The sequence below is a fragment of the Cavia porcellus genome, unplaced genomic scaffold, assembly GCF_034190915.1.
Source record: "Cavia porcellus strain 051 isolate PalLab524CR breed Dunkin Hartley unplaced genomic scaffold, mCavPor4.1 scaffold_13, whole genome shotgun sequence".
NCBI classification, from domain to species: domain Eukaryota; kingdom Metazoa; phylum Chordata; class Mammalia; order Rodentia; family Caviidae; genus Cavia; species Cavia porcellus.
Window position 1 is genome coordinate 54,357,729 of NW_026947496.1, and position 22,477 is coordinate 54,380,205.

At 41.8% G+C, this 22,477-nt stretch overlaps 1 protein-coding gene across 1 annotated transcript in view; it reads right to left on the reverse strand.

Annotated features, from left to right (window-relative positions):
- Positions 1–12,620, reverse strand: part of Foxp1 (forkhead box P1) — a 562,135-nt gene extending 549,515 nt beyond the window's left edge. Inside the window, exon 1 of the mRNA XM_063260468.1 lies at positions 12,365–12,620. The gene's annotated coding sequence lies outside the window, so the exon portion shown is untranslated. The remainder of the gene's footprint in view (positions 1–12,364) is intronic.
- Positions 12,621–22,477: the final 9,857 nt, after the last annotated feature.

Genomic DNA, 22,477 nt, shown 5'->3' on the forward strand with positions numbered 1-22,477 from the left:
CAGCCCCACATGCATGTTTAGTGTCCTGGGCCTGTTTTGAGTATTATCCACTCACAAGAAGTCACTCCTAGATCCTCAAGCTCATGCCATTCTATCCACAGCCAGACAGATACTGTCTATCTATGCACACACTCGTGTGTACACACATGCACACCCCCCACAGAGAACACTGCCAGCCCCACAGGCTGGTTTCATCTTGAGTCCCTTGCGCATGCTTCAAACACCAAAGACCATGTCATCCAGATGGCACTGTCCTGACAGAAGAAAACCAAACATAAAGGTATAGGCTGGATGACCAAGCAGTTATTAATAATTACCTAAAAGCCTTTTTATGACATAAGAAGATTCACTAATACAGCGAAATAAAGCATGTAATAAGAGTGCCCATGGAGGGGCTGGGGATTTAGCTCAGCAGCATAAGCGCCTGCCTTGCAAGCAGGCAGTCGTGAGTTCGATCCCTGGTACCGATAAAAAGATAAAAACAACAACAAAAAATAAATAAATAAAAGAGTGCACATGGAGCCAGCCACGGTGGTACACATCTGTAACCCTTATAATCCCAGTTCTAGGACACTGCCGCAGCAGGATCACAAACTACAGCTCATTCATCCTGGGCAACTCAGCAATTTAGCAAGACCTGCTAAAGCTCTGTCTCAGAATTAAAAAAAAAAAAAAAAAAGAGTAAAAACTTTGGGGATGTAGCTCAGTGTAAATGTCTTAGATGTAACCCCTCATAAGCGGGGGGAAAAGTGTATGGATCATGAAACTTATACAGTATTATTTTTAAAAGAGTACATCTACATATATATATATACACATACAGTACATGTTTATGTATACAAGCACACTTAGATACATACTCACATGTATTTGCTAACATAAATATGAATATTATTGTGATTCCAGTAGCTAAAAGTCACAGCAAAAGTCAAGCACCTGTCTGAGCCGAGGACCTCGCCAACCAAGGCATGGCTCGGGGAGGACCATCACTGAAGCTGTCAGGGGCTCTTGACATGTCCCCACCTCTGGAGGTCAGAGTGTTACACTCTTACTCCACATCTCGGATACAAACCGGGTCCTACTTGCCCCCTCATTCTGACAGGAAACTTCACCACCCACATGGCACAGGGAAGAGAAAGAAATTCTTTCAAAGATATGGACAGAGATAATGGCTATGGATATATTACAACTTTTTCAACACATTGTTTTTGGAGTTATTCATTGTGTGTGTTAGTCTCTTCAACCCAGGGGCTGAGGATACTTTTTCAAGGAATAATGCCAGTTCAGGTTCAAGGGAAACAGCCCACCCGCCTTTAGCCTCCACTCATCTCGCTCACCAACTGCGCATGGTCAGGTTTGCTGGGATTTCCCCATTCTGAAAGAGAAGCCATTTCATTCTGAAAGGAAAACCAACCAAGTTCTGGGTTCACCCATGATCCACATTACACACAGGTGTTTGAAAACACAGAGGGACCCAGCAATTTAGAGCATGAAGCAATCATCTCAGTGCAAGGAGGCAGCTGAAGAAAAGAACAGAAGTGTGGGCAATGCTTTGGGAAATAAATTCCACAGCCTTTCACCAAGTTGAAATCTTGGCTTTGGACACACATAAAAATGAGCCTGGCCTGATCTTAGCTCCAATGGACATCTGCCAGATCACAAAATTTGACCCAATTGGCCTGCCTTACCACAGAGAGGGCCACTGCTGGAACCGCAGATGGTGTGGCTGGTCAGAGCCAACAGGCACGGAAGGACGGCCGCCGCAAAATGGTAGAACAGGGCTGGCTGAGCCAGGGTGGGAGTCTCTGCTTCTAAGAGTCACTTTTATAATGCATTAGAAACAATAACATCAGAGCAGACTAGCACCTGATTGTCTTCTTTCTCAGACTTCAATCACTGTTTCTTCCGCCCTATAAAATGTAGCTAATTATCCTCTCATTTTTTTTTTCTCTTGTCACTTGGTGCTGCATTACCACAGTAAAACAGCTGCTCACCTCTGTCCATCGAGAATCGTCTGCTAGAGAGCAGCATTAGAAATCATTCATGACAAAGAAGGTAGGGTCACTGTTTCCCACAAGGTTTCAGAAACTTGGGGAAAAAAAAAAACGACGAGTTACAAATATTACTACTCTTTAAACAAACCATTACCAAGTATAACCTTATTTGATATGAGAAGCTCAATTTTTTGTTTAAATTAAAACTGTTGGTAACATGTAACACAACTCTAACAGTCCCCGTTTAACACACACACCAGTCGTTTTTGAGCACTGTCCAAACATTCCCGCTTTGTTATAGTTTTCTCTGTTCATTATGGAAACCTTATCTACCTTTAGACTATGCTGTTTAACATTGCTGGTCATTTATGCTATTTACCAAGTATCTGATCCTGCTAATAAAATGTCAGTACAAATAACCAAGTTGTCTAGGAGCAAAAAATAAAATAAAATAAAACTTTCCCAACCTTCCCTGGCTGGTCAAGGTAAACATTTCTAGATGGTCTGAGTCAGTCACATTTACACAAATGCCTTTTCTCTTTCCTCTGAAATTACAAAAGATTATCATTTTATTCAGCAATGAGCCTGACTAAATTGAAACTCTGTATATCAGAATTAAATACGTTCTATCTACTCAAAATGAACAGTGTATTATTTATCACTAATACTTAATGACACAAAAACTGATAACTTTCTCCGATGATCCCACTGATTGCATCTAGCCTCGCATCATCGATTCTCTTGGTCATTAGCATAATCACAGAGCATCAACTCCGGCTTATGCAGCAAGTTTGGTAACAAGAGCTGAAAGTAGACACACACTATTTTAAAAACATGTTCTGATTTTCATCTAAGTATATCTTTATTTATATGGCTTTCTTACCATAAAGATGCCAGTCCTTTAAATTATGCAAAAATCACTTTCTACACTGAAGAACAAGGTGCTATATCATAACAAGGATACAGAAGTATAAAGCGCCTGTTAATTAAACATCGCTTTTTAACTCACTACCCTGCATATGTAACTGTGAAATTTTAAGCCAAGTCTTTAAATAAGAATGAAAAAATGGCTAGGCTCTTTCAGATGAATGCTTTACTTATTTTTTTTCCTTAATGTAAGAGATCAGCCACTTGATAGATTATTTTATCATTCAAATTCCCTAATACATGGTTGAGATTATTTCAGGATCCCCCTAAAATTCTAGCAAACGAAATTAGAGTGCAGACCGATACACTCATATTTATCTTAAATTTTCAAGGTATGATATTACAGAATGCTGCTGGGTTTTAGGTTGAAATGCAAAGAACTTGTCTTGAATTAATATTCATCATTTCAAAAGGTGCATGCAGAAAAAGTGAAAAGCCACAGCTCCATATGTCCCAGATGGGGGAACTTTACTAATCCCATTGGATTGACAAAGAAAAAAAGCTAATTACTAAAGAATACATATAGCACAATTCTATCAATATAAACCTTGGATATAAAAAACAAGAGCTCATATTTTGGGAACTATGAGACAAAAGAACCAGCCAGCTGAGCACAGGATCAGCTCACCTGCAAAGGAATGGAGAGGGTGACAACCAGGAACATCTTCCACCTAAACTGCAGCATGTTCCTTTCCAAGCCAGGTGACCAATACACAGGTGCTCAGGGAGTTATTTGTTCCTTTTTGGTCTCTTACATATTTCATAATAAAAACAAATATATAAGCACACAGTTCTAAGAGAAATAACTTTGCAAACATCCCCCCATTTTTTTTTCCTCAAAATTTCTCCACTCTGACAGACTGAAGTGACTAAAGCCAAGGGCACCACTATTTTATTCAACTATTAGGACACTGGTTACAAACGCTGAAACCCTGTATCCCAACACAAAATTCATTTCCGCTGTTTTCAAAATTGCTTATTATTACCTCATACTTAAAGAATTCTTTAACCTCAGCACTGTGCTATGGGAAAATCATCTCTAACAAAGATACTCTCTATATTTAGTAAAAGCAACTGTCCTGCTTCCTAAGCAAAACAAAACAAAAACAGACACTGAAGTGAGAGCTTTCTTTAAGGCACTTACACAATTTTGGGGTTACAAATATATTTGCAGGGAAAAACAGGCTAGAAGCAGACTTTATGTAGGACTTCAGGACAAAGGGGCTTGAGGAAAAGGGGAACTCTAGCTAGGTGGGGAGACACCTCCCCCCCATATCTCCACCCCAGAATATTCAAACCTTGAGTTGCTGTTGCCAGAAAGACAGTAAGACAAAAGCAGAGGCATCCCCAGTCAGCGGCAAGGAGGGCGACTTGCTTCTACAAGTATAAGAATTTGTTGTAAGCTTAGCAAAGTTAAGGCTGCACGTTTACTGTCAACACGCATCACACTGCAACAAAAGCCATTATTTAGAAAATAAGATGAATACATTTAAGCAGTTGAACCCTTCTTAAACCCAGAGAAGGCATGCAAAACAGCAACAAGTCTGCAACAACATGCCTTATGAAGCCCATAAAAGAAAACCTGCACTGAACCGTTTTTTGTTCAATACACTATGTATTTTGTCCCAAATTATCTGCCGCTGCATAGAGACAGCCACGATTCCTAACGATGCTGCATCCTCCTTCTCAGGGATTAACCAGCTTCTTTCCAAATAATTAAACGTGGCAAAGTTTCTGTTAGAAAATATCTACAATACATCACTTAAAAGGGTCTGTCATTGATTCCCTAATGAAATATCAGTTAATTACTTAACCCTTCTTAATGAAATGATTAACATCCTTTCAACAAACAAGGCAGCATGACTTAACATCAAGCTGAGATTTCATCAACCAGTGACAGTCATTATTACTGTACATCCTCTACCACTGCACCTTGTATTTTTCAAACAGTTCCATTTGTCATCTTTTTGAGAAATACTTTACTCAGTGACAGAGACTCTAGTTTGAAAATTTGGCCCATGAGGGTTTTTTTTTTTAAGTGTTTTAGAGTCCCAACAGAAATAAAAGCACTTTGAACAGGATCATTCCAAATACCGCCTCAAGCCAAGGCCAAAGCAACTGTAAAGACCTAAACATAAAAACAACTGCCAACTTTTTGGCAGCTATTAAAATAAAGCCACACCCAAAATCAAATTGCAAATCTGCAAAAAAATTAGGTGAGGGTATTTTGGACAAACACTTTATTACTGGATAACTTCAAAAGGCACATTACAAATACAGACAAAAAACATCTATACAATTTTTTAAAAAACTCCTTTGATCTCGGTAGTTAGATCTTTAGCTGAATCCCTGAATATTTAAACAAGCCTCTTCAGCATTTTATCTTCCTTCATCACATAATCTCTGAATATGCATTCTTCTTAGGATTGTTTTATTTGTGTGGCATCACTGAGTAAGCTATTTCCATCAATATTCCAGCATGTCCCATCACATACACTGATAGAGAATTTCCCAAGATGCTTAGCGAAGTCAAAATACCTGTGCCAGCAGGGTTAATCTAATGAGTAAACAATCCAGATTTTCAAAATAAAATGGAACATTCAGAGGGGAAAAGTAAAAGTCCACTAAATAAAAGACACTAATTGGTTGCTACAATGTGATGCTGCCCCCTGAGAAACAGACAGCAAAGAAATAATTGGAAAGAAGTATCCCATACTTCTTAAAAACTACTGATGTCTCAGGTTCTTCCTATTATTCTGCTAGATGGTAAGGTTCTTGTTCAATCTGTTTCTCTAAGTATTTAACATTTCTTTCTGTGCTTGATTCTGAAAGAGGGGGCATCTATGCCTCTCTCAGGTTTCGTGCTAGCCAAGCAACTCAAACCCTTGTGAAGGGTTGTCAACTTTCCTCCAACTATGATCATTGAGGAGTCCAGTTTTGCCACTTGAGTGTGCATGAGAATCACATGGCTATTTTTTTCTAACTGCAAAGATTGGGTCCACCTCACATATGATTTGTCCAGCAGCAGGGCAACTGGGCCTGTGATTGAACTCTAGTTCTGCTGGGATTCCAATATGCAAGATGGCTTAAATAAAAAAACTAAAATAAAATAAATCCACTCAAAAGAATACAGGCTAAACCAGGTGTGGTGGTATGTGCCTGTAATCCCAGCACTCAGGAGACAGGCAGAAGGATCACAAGTTTGAGACCAGCCTGGACTACACAGTGAGACCCTATCTCAAAACAAAACAAAAACAACAGGCTAGGCCTCAAGGTAAAGAAAAAAATCAGTACTACAGAAGACAGATTTCAGTTCCATAATCTCTAAAAGGATGAATCACTTGGCCCCTGGTTCTCTGTTTTAGTGTACATTAGAATTACAAAGGAAAGTCTGTTATAAATGTACATTCCCATGTCAGTCAGCAAGAATTCTGATTCAAAGATCTGTATTTTTAGTAACTACCATGCACACACATGCATACATGTGCACACACGCACGCACACACACACACACACACGCACACACACACACACACACAGATCTGGATGCAGGTGAGCAGCAGACCTGACACTTGAGTGTACTGAATGAAGACCACCTGCAATCTTCTTTCACCTCAGGCACAAGCACCAGCCTCCATCCCACCCTATGCTCAACCTGCCTCAGTAAGGAGAAGCACCAGTACTCTCTGTCAGGTACTGTCAACTCGGGGGACAGCTATTGGGGACTGCAGAAAATTCAAGCTGAGTGATACACAGTACTATACTTTGGCATCCCTGAGCTCAGAGAACACACCTTCAAATATTACCCCTAATTCACAGGCAGGAATTTAGAGCACACAAAACCATGTTATGACTCAAATGCACAGCTGCCAGGGAGAGGAAGACACGTTGGGAATTCAATTTTGAATATGATGCTAGAAATACTACTCAGCATCCTAGTAAACAAAGCAGATGACAAAATTAGCTAAAATCAGAGGATCTGGCAAAATATGGATGTCCACTTCACGTACTAGCAATAAATAAACAGGTATCCAAATACAAATCTTTGTTCCACCCTAGAAGAATTTATTCTAACACAAAAACGGGCCCAACAATGCCACCATCTGACCCACTGACTGCTCCTGAGTGGACTGCACTGTAACATGGTAGCCTCTAATGTCTTCAAACTGGTGAAATCAAAACAGAAGGACTTTAGTTTTCTATTCAGTGATCCCTCCATCTCAGCCACCTGAATCAGCAGCAGTTCGAGGAAATAAATTCATCACAGAATGATCCTGAGTATAGAGAACAAAACAGTAAACAGAACACCAAAACCCAATTTTGTACTTATTCAAATTTTTTATTAAAAAAAAGCTATTTTATTAAAAATGTGATCTGGAAAGAAAGTGCAATTAGCTTCACACAGGCACTGCTGAAATGTTCCCAAACACACCAGACATATGTAAATATTTCGTGATATCAGTTCCATTTGAGTAGACCTGTCAAGATATTTACAGGGCTTGACAGTACTTCTGTCTTTAATTAAATTTTTGCCCAGATACTTTAATGTAATTTAAATAGATTATTAGTTGTCAGGATCTAATATAAATTTTGTTTACGATTTAGTTACTTTAAGTACTTGGATTAAAGAAACTAATTTAACCCCACAACTGATCAGCTTTATGTATGAAGACCAAACTACTAAAAAGCTCCCACTACCCTGCCCTCTTGCTCAATAACCTTGAATTATTGCAACTTAACTGTAAATTTCATGGCAGTAAAATGAGCACCTCTCTCCCCTTTTAACAGAACTGCTTGCAGATATTCTCTTTGGACAGGCCATTCACACCTGTTCAGGTATGGGGTTCTTCTTCCTTTTGGCAGCTCCCTCTCCCAAAGGTTGCCCAGGTAGGAAACATTTTTCTCCCATAAAATAACAAGCAAACAATACCTGTTGTGCACAAGAGGCAGGAAATTAAAAACAGACATCACGGAGCTGCAAAAAGATAAACAATCTTGCACAGATATCCACTAGCCAATCTGGTCAAGAGATTTCACAACTAGGCAAAACAAGAGTGTACGAGGGGAAAAAAAAAGGACATGACTTTTGGCACAATGTTCTCATGAATGGAAGATGCCTTCTAAACTAGGCATAAAAACTGCCTTTACAGAAACTGGCTAAATGTGCATTTATTAAGGAAACAAAGCCCCCTATTTGTCTTTCCCAATCGCCATGCACCCCCTCTTTTCTCTTTACAGACTATCACTTTCGGGCCTTCAGTGCAAGCACATTATCCATAGGATGCAAAACCAAAGCACTTCTTAAAATCAAACATCCCTTACATTTACCTTTAGGTTGGTGATACAAGCTAAATATGCCTAGTTCTCATTAAGCAAATGGTTACATGCATACTGAAATAAATTATAAAGGTCCTGGAGGACCAGCCATGCTTATGATACCCCAAGTAGAACAGGTCTGCCTCTATTTCAGGAACCTGCCTCATCTCATGGCCTGTGCCTTCCCAGCTTTTGGCACCTCTAACTTTAATTCATCCAAGTACCAGACAAGACAGATAGTTCTAAAAATCAGTTTAAGACGGTTCTCTGAAAGGCACACTTATAACTAAGTGGTCAGCTGATTTGAGTAAGAAATCATAGGAAAGATAATTTAGAAAATTCATGGGCTCAAGTGCAAACTTATTTGGCTTGCTGGCTAGTTTCACAATCTCGATGTTTGATCACCTGGTGGGATTTACTACTATCAACTTAAAAAAAATTCCCTGCAAATACTAAAAGGGTACACAGTCTTGTGTAAAAAGTTCACCTGTCTATTTAGCAGATGCTGCTCTTGGGGTTTTTTTCTTTAGAAAACAAACCTCTACCTGCCTGGGGCTTTTAAAAAACTCTAGATGCAAAAACATACTCTTAAAAAAAACAGCCAATACTGGTGGCTTAGCAGAAAAAAATGGTATTTACTATAACTGAAAACTATAAAAGGAGTATAATATCTAACAGGATAAGTAAGGAAAAGAAAAAGCCCTTAGCAAAAATTGCTAGAAAAAATACCACCTGTGCACATCAAGCTATGCTCTGGAAACCCTTTCTCTGTCTTTGAGAAACAGCACATGCTCACTGCCTTGAGTTGCAATTAACTTGTAGTAATTTAAGATTATCGGGAGAGCAAAGGGCAGTGGGCGCTCTTTGGAGGGTTTTCCTTCCCGCTTTATGCTCTTCAGTCAGGGGTTAAACGAGTTGCTTTAACATAAGTACCTTAAAGTCACTGAATCATAAACAAAATTTATACTATTTTCTGACAGCCTGCAATCTATTTAAATTTTATTAATGTGTGTCTAAAATTATTTTTAAAACACAAAACTCTTGCTATGTCCTGTAAATAGTCTTAGCATATCCACTGAAAACTGAACAGCCCTTTAACACGTACCCAGCCTTGTCTGAACACCCATACTTTTTGTGATAATAACTAGACAGTATTTCAAAATTGAACCTGAATCTTAAGTAAAACATGAAAACCAAACACGCACAGTAAGACGAGCGACAAAGAAGAAGCTGGGTTCAAAAGAAGTTGTCACATCTGCTACATTCTCCCTTCTCTTTCTTAATTTTGGCATCAGACATGCTGTTGGTACAAACATATTTGTTTGAGAAATATCCTAATTCTTCTGTTAATTTAAACAACTGCCGAAAACACAATACCCTTCAACAGAGCCTAAGAATGTAAACGTACAAAATCAGGAGTCTCCTCTTAAACAGAACCAAGGAAAAACAGCAACAGAAAAAACCATGCATATGCTCAATATTAACTCAGTTAACTTTTGCTATTATAGGTACAAATGATTTAACTAGAAAATATTTATAGCTTTTTAAAAACATTACATGTTGCAGAAAATTGCCTAATAGCATCCATGTGTATATTTAACTTACATTGCTTAATTATACAATAAAGGTATATCCAATAAAAACTACAGACTTTGAAACATGCTGTGCACCATGGTTATGAAACTTTGGCTTATAAAAAAAAAACAAAGTGCTAACTATGTGATCGACACTTGTTAATTAAAAATACAAGTTTAAAAGACAATTATTTTTATTCTGTATGTGTTTACTTGTCCTATTTCCTACTTTGCACTACTTAATTAAAAATGACATTTAATTTGAGGATAGTTTACAGCTGGGAGAAAAGTGTGTTACAAAGTTTATATTCCAGGGTTTAAATATAAATACAAAATCTTACAGACATCTCCAGTAATATAAACGTCTTAATTTGGAACAGTTAATTTGAATAGTTGATTTCTTTCACTATACTTTGATAAGCCTGTGAAAACAAAATGCTGAACGAATTATAGTTACTACTTTCTTTAAAAATGTAAAGCAGTTAAATTTTCATAGACAACAAGTAAGGACAAGTTACAAAGAACTTGAACAAAAGTAGCAACGCGGTCATGTTGAATGTCAATCTAAAAAAAGAGGTTATGTCTAATCTGGAGATCGCTCTCCCTTGGCTTTTTAAATTCCAAGAGTGGGCTAACATAAAACTTCATCAGCAGGGATTTTTTCCCATTTTTTTCTTTTCCTTTATCTCTCTCTCTCTCTCTCTTTCTCTCTCTCTCTCTCTCTCTCTCTAAGCTTCACATCAGTTTTAACCCTCACATGCAAAACTCCCTGACAAGACAGATATCTTCTAAGCTTTATGTGAGAAATTGTTATCTAACTCTAGTGTAGGAGGCTAACGTTGGTTTAAAAAAAAAATCCACTTCCACTGTACTAGATAGCAAGACAGCCTCCCGATGACTTAATAATCTTTGAATACCTTTTTGGGCGCATTCTCCTTATGAAGAAGGATGCATTCAAAAAAAAAACTTCTTTAGCAACTTGGCATCCACAAGGAACTCAAATGCAGTCTGCAAAGGGATTGGATATTGCCTTCCAAGGGAGCCTTCCCTTGCACAACAAAGATCAGCATTTGCAATGGTCCATTTCTGCATAAGTGAACATATAGCCTTGCTGCTTGATCGAATAGTCCAGGGTTCTCCATGTAGCAGCTCCTGACAACCCAGCAGCAGTTCTGTTTGATCTCTCCTGCTTCCTTAATTTGGGTTGTCAAGGTTCAGCAGTTGGAGGCTGTTTACTTTACTTTTCAAAAAAAAAAAAAGTGATTTTTTTTTCTCTCATACAATGACTAATGGGGGCTGCAGCCAGTGGCAAGATGTTAAAGCTTTTTTCCCTCTACAGTGAGATTTTAGTTGACATCTTTTGAATGGAAACTAGTTGAGTTCCTTTTTTTATTTTTAATGATCTTTAATTATGAGACCTTTCAAATAGTAAGACTGGGGAAAAGTATTCCAATTTTCTGAAAATATGAGCCCAGTTTTCTTTTTCTGGACTCAAAAACATAGTACTTCTACTTTAAATCAAAACTCCCACAAAAGATTTGATACATTTCTCTGCAAAATTAGCAGAAACTTCTGTTTCAATTATGCAGGCAACCTCAAGGGTACCAAACACCTGAAGTCTCAATATTTGTCTTCAATTTCTAGTTATGACATCTCTTCCAACAGATCCTCTCTGTGGAAGAATAAAAGGGTGGGGGCTAAAAATCATTTGCGGATTCTTCAGTATTTTCAGTGTATAAGAAAAATTCCTTAAATGTCCCTGAGGTTTCAATTCAGCCATTGTGCAAGTCTTAAATCCTCAAGTCTACGAACAACCAAAGGTGCTGAGTAGATGGTTTCAATGTACACTTATTTCAGAGGGAATCCAGAATACTCTTGCAGCATTCTTGTTTAAAGAACAGTAACAACCAAAAAAATCCTAACTTACGAAATACCTGCGAGGGGACATGAAAGCAAGCCAGCCCCGCAGAAGTGGACTGCATAAGTTCCAATGTCACCAACTGAAATGTTTGTATTAATTTCAATTAGTCCACTCAAGTCTCACAGATCAGGGTTTGGGGGATGGGGAGGAAAGAAAGCGGAAGAAGTAAGTTTCATTTTGGGTCTTTTGGTTGAGTAAAAAGAAAATGAATTAAGACGAAAGCATAGGATGAGTCCAGACTAAATCAATACACTTTGTAATCAGCCAAGCAAGGGTATTTGGACCCAATGACTTGGAAATAATTAATAGTTATAAGGGAGAGGGGTGAGGAGAGCGAGGCATGTCACCGTATTTTATCCAAGCACTTTACACTCCACGCTAAACTTTGATCTCCAGATTTTTGGATTTAGGAAAGAAAGAGGGAAAAGGGAGAAAGCCCTATATTTCGAAGCACCTACCGGCTCGAGGATGGGCACATTCCTGGCTTCGGGCGCTTACTAGCGCTTGCTAGATCGCTGCGCTCCTGCCGCCTGTCTGACTGGCTCCTTGGGCACGGAAAAGCCCCGGTTTCAAGGGGGTCCCTGGCCCCCGCCCGTGTTCTTGCCCTGGCGGCGGCGACCGCCTCGACTTACCCGCCGAGTCCGGGAAGGGAGTGGGAGCGCCGCCTTCACGCCCGCGGAGGAGGCGCCCGCAGCACCATGGTCCCCGGAGCCGCAGCCGCTACCCCTCGCCCGCTCGCTCGCCGCGCACTCTCTTCCTCTTGCAAACTTTCAGGTTCTGCGGTCGACAAGAAATCGGGGCGACCCTCAGCAAGTCTGGCTTGTGCAGGTTGGGGGGACTCGAAGGGGATGGGACGGGTTAAAGGGCGGCGGGCTCGGAGAACCCCGAGTGCGCGCAGAGGAAGAGAGGATGCGGCTCAGGGAATCCCTGCAAAGATCCCGAGACCGGGAAATCGGCCCGAGCCAAAGTCTCAGCACCTTCCCAAAGGATCTTACAAAGTTGCAACAACAAAAAAGAAGGGGGGAGGGACTGGGGGAAAAGGGGTGGGATAGGGATACGATCGAAGGCGCAAGGTTGGAGTAACAACTGTTTATTTAGTCATTCTCACAGAGGGCGGGAGCTGCGCGGGAATGGGGGGCCTACAGGCAGCTTTTCGAAGCAAACAGTTGGGAGGGGGCATGCGACTTTGTTTCTAGGCGCGGAGCTCCCGGGCGCCCGTGTCACCGCCAGTCTCCAGGGACCGAGGCGGAGCTCACAACAGGTGGGGAGGGGGGCTCGCAGAGGGCCAAAAAGGAGAAGGAATCAAAGTTTCCGAGCGAGGCAGTGTCTGGGGGAAGAAGGGGCGGGAGGCGGGGGCGAGGGGAGGCGGAGGCAGCAAATGACCGCGACCCCGCGGCAGTTGGCAAACTCCTCGGCTCCCGCTGCCGCCGCTGCCGCCGCCGCCTGGGTCCCCACCCCGAGCGCACGCCGCCGCGGCTCGTCGGCTCCGGGGATTTGTCTCTGCCGGACTGGAACACAGCGCAGGGAGCTCGAGAGGAAGGCTGCACGCAGGCGAGGAACGCAGAGCCATCGGCTGCCGGGACCGGGCCCGGGGAGACGCGGCAACACACGCGCGGTGCAGAGCAAATCAGAGCTTGGAAGTTCACCCGCTCCCTAAGCTTAAAACAGGGGTCGGGGACCAGAAAGTATTGTATGCGTGGTTAAAGAAGGAGGATCTCCGCGTGGCGATTCCTCCCGGCGCATTCTGTTCCCATGCCCACCAGCGGATCTGGACACCGCTGACACGGGCGCGTCTCGAGGAAGCGGGGACTGAGCGCGCGTGGGGGCGCGTCTGGCAGAGGGTACGCGGGTGCATATCTTAGTTTTTCCCAGCTCCAAGGGATTTAGTGGGAGAGCGTCCCCACTGCTGGGCTCCTAGTTAAGCGCGCTTGGCTCTGGGGATGTCTCCAAGTACGGGGCCCAGGGCGCAGGCGTCCCTAGTCAATCCGCTGGGGCCTGTGGGGCAGTTCAGGGACACACAGCCGAGGAAGGGCAAGGGAAAACTTTGTTCCAAGTCCAAACTTTGAGTACAGGGGGCGCCCGCCTCAAACCCCCTACAGCCGCGGCCCCAACCCAGGGCCCCGCACCCTGGCGGGCACCGGACGCCGACTCTGGGCACTGAAAGTTGCGACAGAAGGCCTGGGCTTATTGATTTCTCGGTCTACCCAGGGCTATCGTAGGGAGCTCAGAGAGGCTTGAGGGAGCCGAGAAGCGATCACTGCTTTCCCACCCTCCGCTGCTTCCCCCACTTAATTTATGCAAATAGGCCCAAGAGTGCGAGCGCCACCAGAGCTCCCTTCACCCTCCTCCGGCTCGTGGCCCCCACCCACCCCAGACCCTGGCCCAGACGCCGGGGAGAGAGAAGGAAGGGGGGTGGGGGGAGATGCACGTGGAGCCTGGAGGTGGAAAGTAGTTTTTCTTTTTTTTTTTTTTCTTTCTTTCTTTCTTTCTTTTTTTTTTTTTTTTTTTTTTGTGCTGGTTGTTGTTGTTGTTTAAAGTGGCGGAAACAAGGCAGGAGGCGGCTTGGGAAAAAGTGGAGCAGAAATGGAAAAATACAAACTCACCCGCTGCAAATGGTCTCTCGGTGCAAACTAAGGTGTTTTCGGGCCTTTCCCCGCGCGCGCCCACTCCCGCCCGCGCGCGCACCCCGCGCACACACTCACTCGCGCACGCACACACGCGCGCACACACGCACTCCCAGGCGAGGGCCGGGCTGCCGCGAGTACAGCATGCAACCGCCACACAATAAATAACAATAGATTCCTCCGCTCCGGACTAGCTTCCCGGAGCCCCGCCAGCTGTGGCGACAGAGGCACCGGGAGCGCGGGCCGGGCTCCCCCAACTCCAGCCGGGTCTCCAGCCCGGGCCCAGCCTCCGCCCCGCGCGTTCGGAGAGGTCCCCCTAAAGCCCCTAGCGAGCGAGCCGCGCCCCCTACTCCGGCCCCTGGGGCGCTGGAGGCCGCCCCCCCTTCTCCTCCCCCATCCCCCGCATCCCGGAACAAATAAATAAATAAGGCGCGCGAGAGAGGCCAACACGTCGCGGAGGGAGATGTTGTTATTTTTTGCTGTTGTGCGTCCCTGACGTCACATCCACCTGCTGGGTAAACAACAGGGCTCCAGAAAAAAAAAAAAGGCGAGAGAGAGAGAGAGAGAGAGAGAGAGAGAGAGAGAGAGAGAGAGAAATTGCCAAAGCAGAGGGAGGGCGGCGTGGGTTGAGGGGACGGGTCCGGCGTCCAGGCTGGTTGTGGAAGAAAGAGAGGCAGAGCCCAGACGACCAAAAGTGAGAGGAAGAGAACGCCAGAATAGTCCCTGGCAAAAGAGGCATCTGGCTGGAAAGACCTGGAAAATGAGGGAATGTGGAGGGAGGGGTATTCCTCAGAAGATGGGGCGGGGGGCCTGCAAAGGCCGGGAAAATGGAGAAGCAAAGAGTGTTACCAACTAGGGTCGCAGATTGAGAATGCGGTGGCTATTTGCTTGGTTTCTGAGTTAAAAATACAGAAGGAAGAGGAGAGGATAGCCGGAGATGTGAGTTTCCTCCGGTTAAAAGTGAAAGTGTTCTGCCATCAGTGACAGTTGCAGCCGAGGGAGGGAGGGTGGTGTTTTCAACCCCCACCTCCCGGCCTCCCTCGGTCTCTGCCTGCTCTTTCTGCACTTTGTCCAATGAAAGAAGGCTAGTTGGGGGGGGGGGGTGCAGGGGGGTGAAAGTTCAGCAGAAGGACAAGCCCGGTTTGTAGGAAACAGAAAACCCGCCAGCCGAGGGGTTTTTTCCCCTGGATCTTGGGAATCAGAAGAGTGTAACTCAGGCTTTTCCCCCTTGCTCGTCGGAGTCACTGCAGGAATGTGTTAGTTACGTCCACTTTGGGGGAAAGTGGGTGCTTCAGGAACTGTATTCCTGTCTCGGCTTCTCCTAAGAAAACACCCGGGGGCTAGCATGTCAATCAGTTGTTGAACATAAATTACCGGCTCTCCCACAGATCAGTCACATGTGAAAAGCTTTTCCAATTCTTTGAAAAGGTGAAGTGCCCCCCTTTTGCTATTTTGAAGTTTCATGGAATTCAGAAATTTGGGAGTAAATGAGAAGCTCAAATGAAATGTTTTAAAATAAAGATATACATGGTACGTAAAGATATATATATATTATTTTTTCACTTTCATCAGCATAAAGAAGCCGATTTCGTGTTTCCAAAGGTGACTTAGATAGAGGACCTCCATGGCTTGTTCACAGAAGTAATTTCGTTCAGATTCATCACCCCAGATGCTGCCAAACTCCCAGGGAAGCATTTTCAGCTCCTGGCTGAATTGCACTAGGCCAGTGCCTTATGGAAATACATTTTAAGCCACCCATATGGATTCTTACAGTATACTTCTGGGGGGAAAGGGAAGAGGCTTACTGTCCCTTTGGTTTTGAGACTAGCACAGTTGTAGATAATACAGTAAATATCTTGAAAAGCTCATTATACAATTGCTTTTCTTTTTTATAAACAAAAACTCATTTACAAAATTTAAATCTCAATTCCAATGACAGTATGAAACTATCACTTTAAAATTGTTTTTTGCAAATAAAATTAATAATAATAAGCCATAATAAGCATTCCAGTGCTTTTGGAGAATAAAGCCAAAGAAAGGGAGACTATGCTCACATAATCCCAGCCTAGTACAATTCATGTTAAATACATGCTGCGCTGCCTCCACGCGATGCAGATGAGACCCGATCTTCTAGATCATACCTAAAATGCATTTTAGTGTGTGTAGAATTTCCTAGCTTTCTAAAGGCTAGGATTCATGTTGTCTTTGTCAGGACATTAACACATGTTCTACTGTGTTTTAGATCATATAGTGGGCTCTTAAAGATGCACAAATAAATGAGCCCCTTGGGGCACCCATAGTATGCAGCTCTCAGTAATAATGTCTAGTATTATTGAATGCTTACTATCACCTAGGCATTGATCTAAAGCCTTTATGTTAACCCAGTTAATACTCTCAACAATGCTTTCAAATCAGTGAAAATTCCATATCTTAAATTCACATGGAATTAAATGGAAATCTACGAAGTAGCCAGCCTATTGGGAAAAAATTGTTTTTAATTTTTATACTGCTTCTGCCAATATAACTTGCTTATGATATATGCCTGGTTATAAAATTTTAACTCAGAGGAATTGCAATTTATTTAAACACAACAAATCTATTCATAGTCTATAAAGAAAAATTCATACTTATTCTTGTTTTTTAGACTGAGCTGTTATTTTTTAAAAATCATTATTACTACCATACTAAAAAAAGATCTGTAGATGGCTACTGATGTTAGTCTGCATTTTAACTGCCTTAAATTCCACATTCACTTGAAAGTAGAAGCTAAAGTCAAGTTGGCAACAAGTTTTGCAAACAAAAGGAAATTTTGGTTGTGAATCCATGATAAATGGTACTCCGTTCCATATATGATACTGTCTAATGTGCCACCTTCCGAGAACGCTATCCATTTGGTTTATATTAGAGGGAAACTTAACTGTAGCTTAACATAGTGTTCATTTTCAACACCATCACGTTACATTCGTAAAGAGCAGATTTTAATTTCTTTATCAGTAATCAACTGCAAGTTTCTTTTTGTTAAATTAATGCAAGAAGTATTCTTTAAAAAAGGGCATGGGGGTAGGACGCCACCTTTTGGTGATAAAACAAATAGAAATTCCTCTTTAAAATGTTTCTGACATAATTTTATTTTTAATTACATCAAGGCAAAGGTGCTTGTCCCATTTCCTTATATTTTAAGTGACGGGGTAGGGGGATCAATGTAAATTCACAATTAACAAATTATAATAACGAAGCTAGTATTTCCCTAAAGATAGCAGAATGTGTTAGTGCCCTGACATGTACTGTTAGTATGCATCAAACTTGAACTTCTTTCTCCAAATACTGCGTCAATGAATATATGCACATTTTTGGAAAAGGCACTGAAGTACACATTTACCACTTCATTGTATGCCTGAGTAAGTAAGGTTAGAGTTAAACAGAAACTAAAAGCATCTCAGTGTTTCAGCTGTAGTTGTAGTACCACTCTCCAGATTTTACCATATCTATATAACATACTAATTCCTGAATAATTAATACATGTATAGTGTATACATTAGAGTGACATTATTATGGTAACTGTACTAAATATTTTCATTTACATCAATTTATATCTTTTTGTTACTATGTTAAGTGTAAGAGTAAGTATCTCCCCCCACAAATTAAAAACAAGCACAGCAAATTGAAAACAAAATCACTGTTCTATTTGTGAGAGTAGCAAAAGAAAACAAATGAATTTAAACAAGAAGATCACAGTGTCAAGAAGTTTTAAAGACATGATGAGCATCACCAGAAAAAATTTTTTGAACAAACAGAAAAATCACAAAGAGATTGAAAAGGAACACAGTTCTTAATATGCAAGTGCATGTTATCTCATGCTGTCCCAACGCCAAGCAGGCTCCACACTTTGAGAAACGTAACTAAGCATATCAAACTGCAAATGGAGAGAGTGTAGCCCAGAGGTTTTAGTCTCTCTTCAAGGCTAAATGATTTATTAATGAACAAACCAGGGTCAGAATCCATATGCCCTGACTTTGTGTATTTCCATCTCACTTTTCCATGTCAGACATTAGGTAGCTTGCCTAGCGCCCAAAAAGGAGCCATCGTATTCATCCTTTTACAGGTGGTGGAAAAACTGAGACCACTGATGGGTCAAGATCAAGCTCAACTCCTTTCCCAAACTCATCTTCTATAGATGTGGTAGACATCTGCACAGAGGGCTCAGGGGAGAGAAGCGGGGAGGTTAGTGAGTGTGATCAGACCACTCTAAATGAAAGCTGTAACTCCTTAGTGTTCTTCTGAGAAGATGAAAATCGCTAAAGATCATGGGCTTCCCTAACTGGCAAGGATAGACCACCCTCTGGGTCCTGATGTCCCTGTATGTCCACACTGGAAATCTGTAAGGGATCTCTTATTTTACAGTACAGGGTATTTACAGGTACTAAGACACAACCACATTCGATCACCTGCATGACCAGAAAATTTAGAGTGGTACTGCTCACTCTGATTTTCTAACCAGGGCCTTAGAAATTTATTACAAATTCTTTTTTTTTTTCCTTTTAAGGACACAGTTCTCTACATGTAAATAAATATGACCTGCAAATATTTTCATGTTTTCCTATATCGGTCCTTGTGAAAAGAGGTTGCTGGTAACTATACTATATAGCACATGGCCCTAAGGCACTGAGTAGATTGTAAACCTATGAACTGCAATGCACGATAAAGTATTTGGCCACGTATTTTCACTCCAGAAAGCTGCTCCAACTCCCTTCACCATGAACGTTCACAGTACAACATATTCATACCTTGGAGACATGGAGAAGAACAATGTACACTTCAGGCCCATCTGCTACATGTGCTACAACCATCTATATCCTTGCTGTGCAAAGGAGATATGCTGATCTGCAGCACAGGCACCAGCCAAGGGTGTATTAAAAAGGCAGAATCTCAGGACCCTACTCTAGGCCTACTGAATCAAAACTCTATTTTCACCAAAGCACTCAGCTGAGACACAAACACTCAAGTCTAAGCAACAGTGCTACTGTAGGAACAGCCCCTTTACCACATGTCAGTCTTCTGTACCACCTGAAATGACTTGACAGATAGTCCTGTAAGTTGTCTGCCATACCAGAGTCTCCAAGCAGACATCTTTTGTAAATTTTGTCAGTTCCATGTTTTTCAACAACTTGCAAAGTTAAGCTGCAAATCACCTATGTAAACCATGATTAATTCCTTTTACATTAATAACAGGGTGACTTCTCTCGCCTGTTACCCCAAAGAGACTGCTAATTGCCCTTCAATTGTTTATCTTTGTATTGTTTTATGAGAGCTCAGAGAAAGATGGGAGATATTCCCCACCAGGCCAGAAACAAAGGCCAAACAGGTTTTGGAAAGGGTGAACACATGCTATGACTACACCTTGTTAGTAGAGGGCTTTGCTTTCTTTGTTTTGTTTTCTTTTTTATGGAAAGGATGACGCCTCTATAATTATAGGTGTTGCTGTTTAAAACCCAGAATGTTTTCCAAACCACTGAGGGCCACACCTCCAGCAGCCCAGGAGCCATCCTGGTTGAATCCTCTTTCCAGTTCTCTAAACAGTTTGTAAAGACACATCCAAGGACCACTGGCCTTATGCGAAGCCTAATGAAAGGAAGGGGGACCCCATGGAAGTAAGGATGCTTCCTGAATAAACATGAAGAAATGCCAAGACATCGGTGCATGGTCAATTTGTATCCGTAAAGTTCTCAGAAAGCCCACAGTTAGTTAGCCTTCCTTAACAAGACAACAGGTTACTTTTGTAATCTCCAAAAAATAATTAAAACTATTGTTTTAATACTATCCTAAGGCAGTATAATTAAGTCTCTGAGTGAGTAATTGTGTACCTGAATTCAAAATAAGATTTCACATGTAAAGCAAAGTTCTGATTGTAATCTCTGAGAGTGTCTTGGCTTAAATATAGAATGCACAAGTGCCAGCTCAGCATTCCAATACGCATTGTTGGAGGGCGGGAGACAAAACACATTTGTATGAGAAGGGAAATGCTGCTGGTCTACCCACCTTCAAGAACAGTGAGGTTATATATTCCAACTGTAGACTCTAGGAGGGACCTAAGAATGATGAAATGCCAACATTTTTGATAATGGGAACATTTTTGCATAAGAGAAGGATTTCTGTAAAATACCTTTCAAGAGAAGCTTCCTTATCTTCACCCCCCAGGTGTTCTGGAGCTATTGTTAAAAAACACTATAACAAGAATAAAAATCTAATTTCCTCAACACTAGTATGAATTCTATGGTGTCTGATTAAAGTTGAAGATACTCATATAGGCATTTTTTTTAACTTTATAGTTACAAAATAAATAGATATAGAAATAAATCTGTGGTACAAATAAATCTGCCTGGTAAATGGGAGGTCTTGAGTTGGATTCCTGGTACCAAAAGGAAGGAAAGGAAGGAAGGAAGGAAGGAAGGAAGGAAGGAAGGGAGAAAGAATCTATATGTGTATGGATGGATGAGTTGGTTCTGTTCACTGAGAGAGACTGCAAACAATGACACCCCAGTTGTAGTGAGCACAGTTAGCACTCAGACCTTGGTTTCTAAATACTTTTCTCCTAAAAGAAAGCAAGGCTTCTTAGAGAATTAATTAAATCCAGGGGTGGAGCAGGGGTGCCTAGAACATTGTGAGGTGGCAAACAGCGCTAAAGGAAGTGCTGGCAAGGAAAGCCTCACCAAAAGGGTGTCAAAGCCAACTGGAAAGAGTTAGCCAATCCCAAATTCGAGACAGCTTGAGCAAGGGAAGAAAACACAACAGTATTTAGTAACAAGTATACATGGAGACGTAACACCTCTTTACCACAGAAGATTGATGAGGCCCAGCAATCTGTGTTTTAACAAGTTTTCACAAGTGATATTGACTCCGCACGCTACTGACTCAGTTGGGTGGCTGAAATTATTGAAGGAGCTGTATGTAACATGGGGGAGAGGAGTAGGGACAAGTTAAGTGCACAGACCCCAAGTACAAGGGGCTGGTGCTGACCGCTGTTACCAAGAAAGTCAACCCAAGACAAAGAGGTTTTGAATTTTCAAAGGAAGAAAGAAATTCGGATTTTTATACAAATATTCCTCAGTTTTAAAATCCTAAATGGACCAAACAAAACAAATTAGGGGTGCATCAAGACTGCAGGCTGCTCTTTCATGACTTCTGTCTTTGGGGAAATTAAGTCATCATGTTGGTTTAGAATGACAGAGTGTGTATTTTGAGTAAATAGGGTGTAAACAAAAGAGAATAAAGGAAACACGGAGAGTGCTCTTACTTATTCATAAGTTCCTTCCTAAGCAAGAGTAAGTCATTCCAAATTGTGGTAAGGCCGGTGTTCACATTCTGAATCATGTCAGGAAAAAGAGTTTCCAAACACCAATCTGAACATCATTATTTAGAAGATGCTATTATTCAGAAGGTGTTGTTACTTAGAAAGGCTCCTTGAGTGATTTTAAAAACTTGGACATTTTATTCAAAGATTCTGCAGAGTGGACTCCTACAACAACAATTATTACTGTCCATCTGACCTGTCAGGAAGGAGCCATGAAAGAGAGTCCACCTGACCTTTGTCTTGTCTGCATTCACCCTCACCTACTCTCTTTGCTCAAATTGGTCCAGAGCCACATATGTGAGAGTTCCTGGGGCACCAGGTGAATTGTAATCCATATAAACTGCATTGCACAATAAAGTATTTAGACAAGTACTAGAACTTGCAGTCTGCCTTGCTGAAGATGCATGATAAGTATACACAACATCATAAGATGAATGTCTTCAAAGAAACACAAAGAGCAGAGGACAAAGTAACCACACAAGAAAGACAGTAGAACATGGAATCATAGATAGGTCTTAATAAAGATTCAGCACAGGAACTAGAATGACCCAGAATCTAGCTCCTGGGACAGCAGTTTACAAACAGCTGCACATTAGAATCATGTGATGATCTTTCAAAAGTCAGCTGCCAGCCCAAAACAGGATGGCCTAATTTACATTTGCATGACCTGACCACAGGAACTTTTAAAAGCACTCAGAGTGATTGGAATGTGCAGCAAAGTTTGGGAACCTCTGACCTGGGTGAGCAGAGAAAGTCAGCTTAGCCAGTGTGAG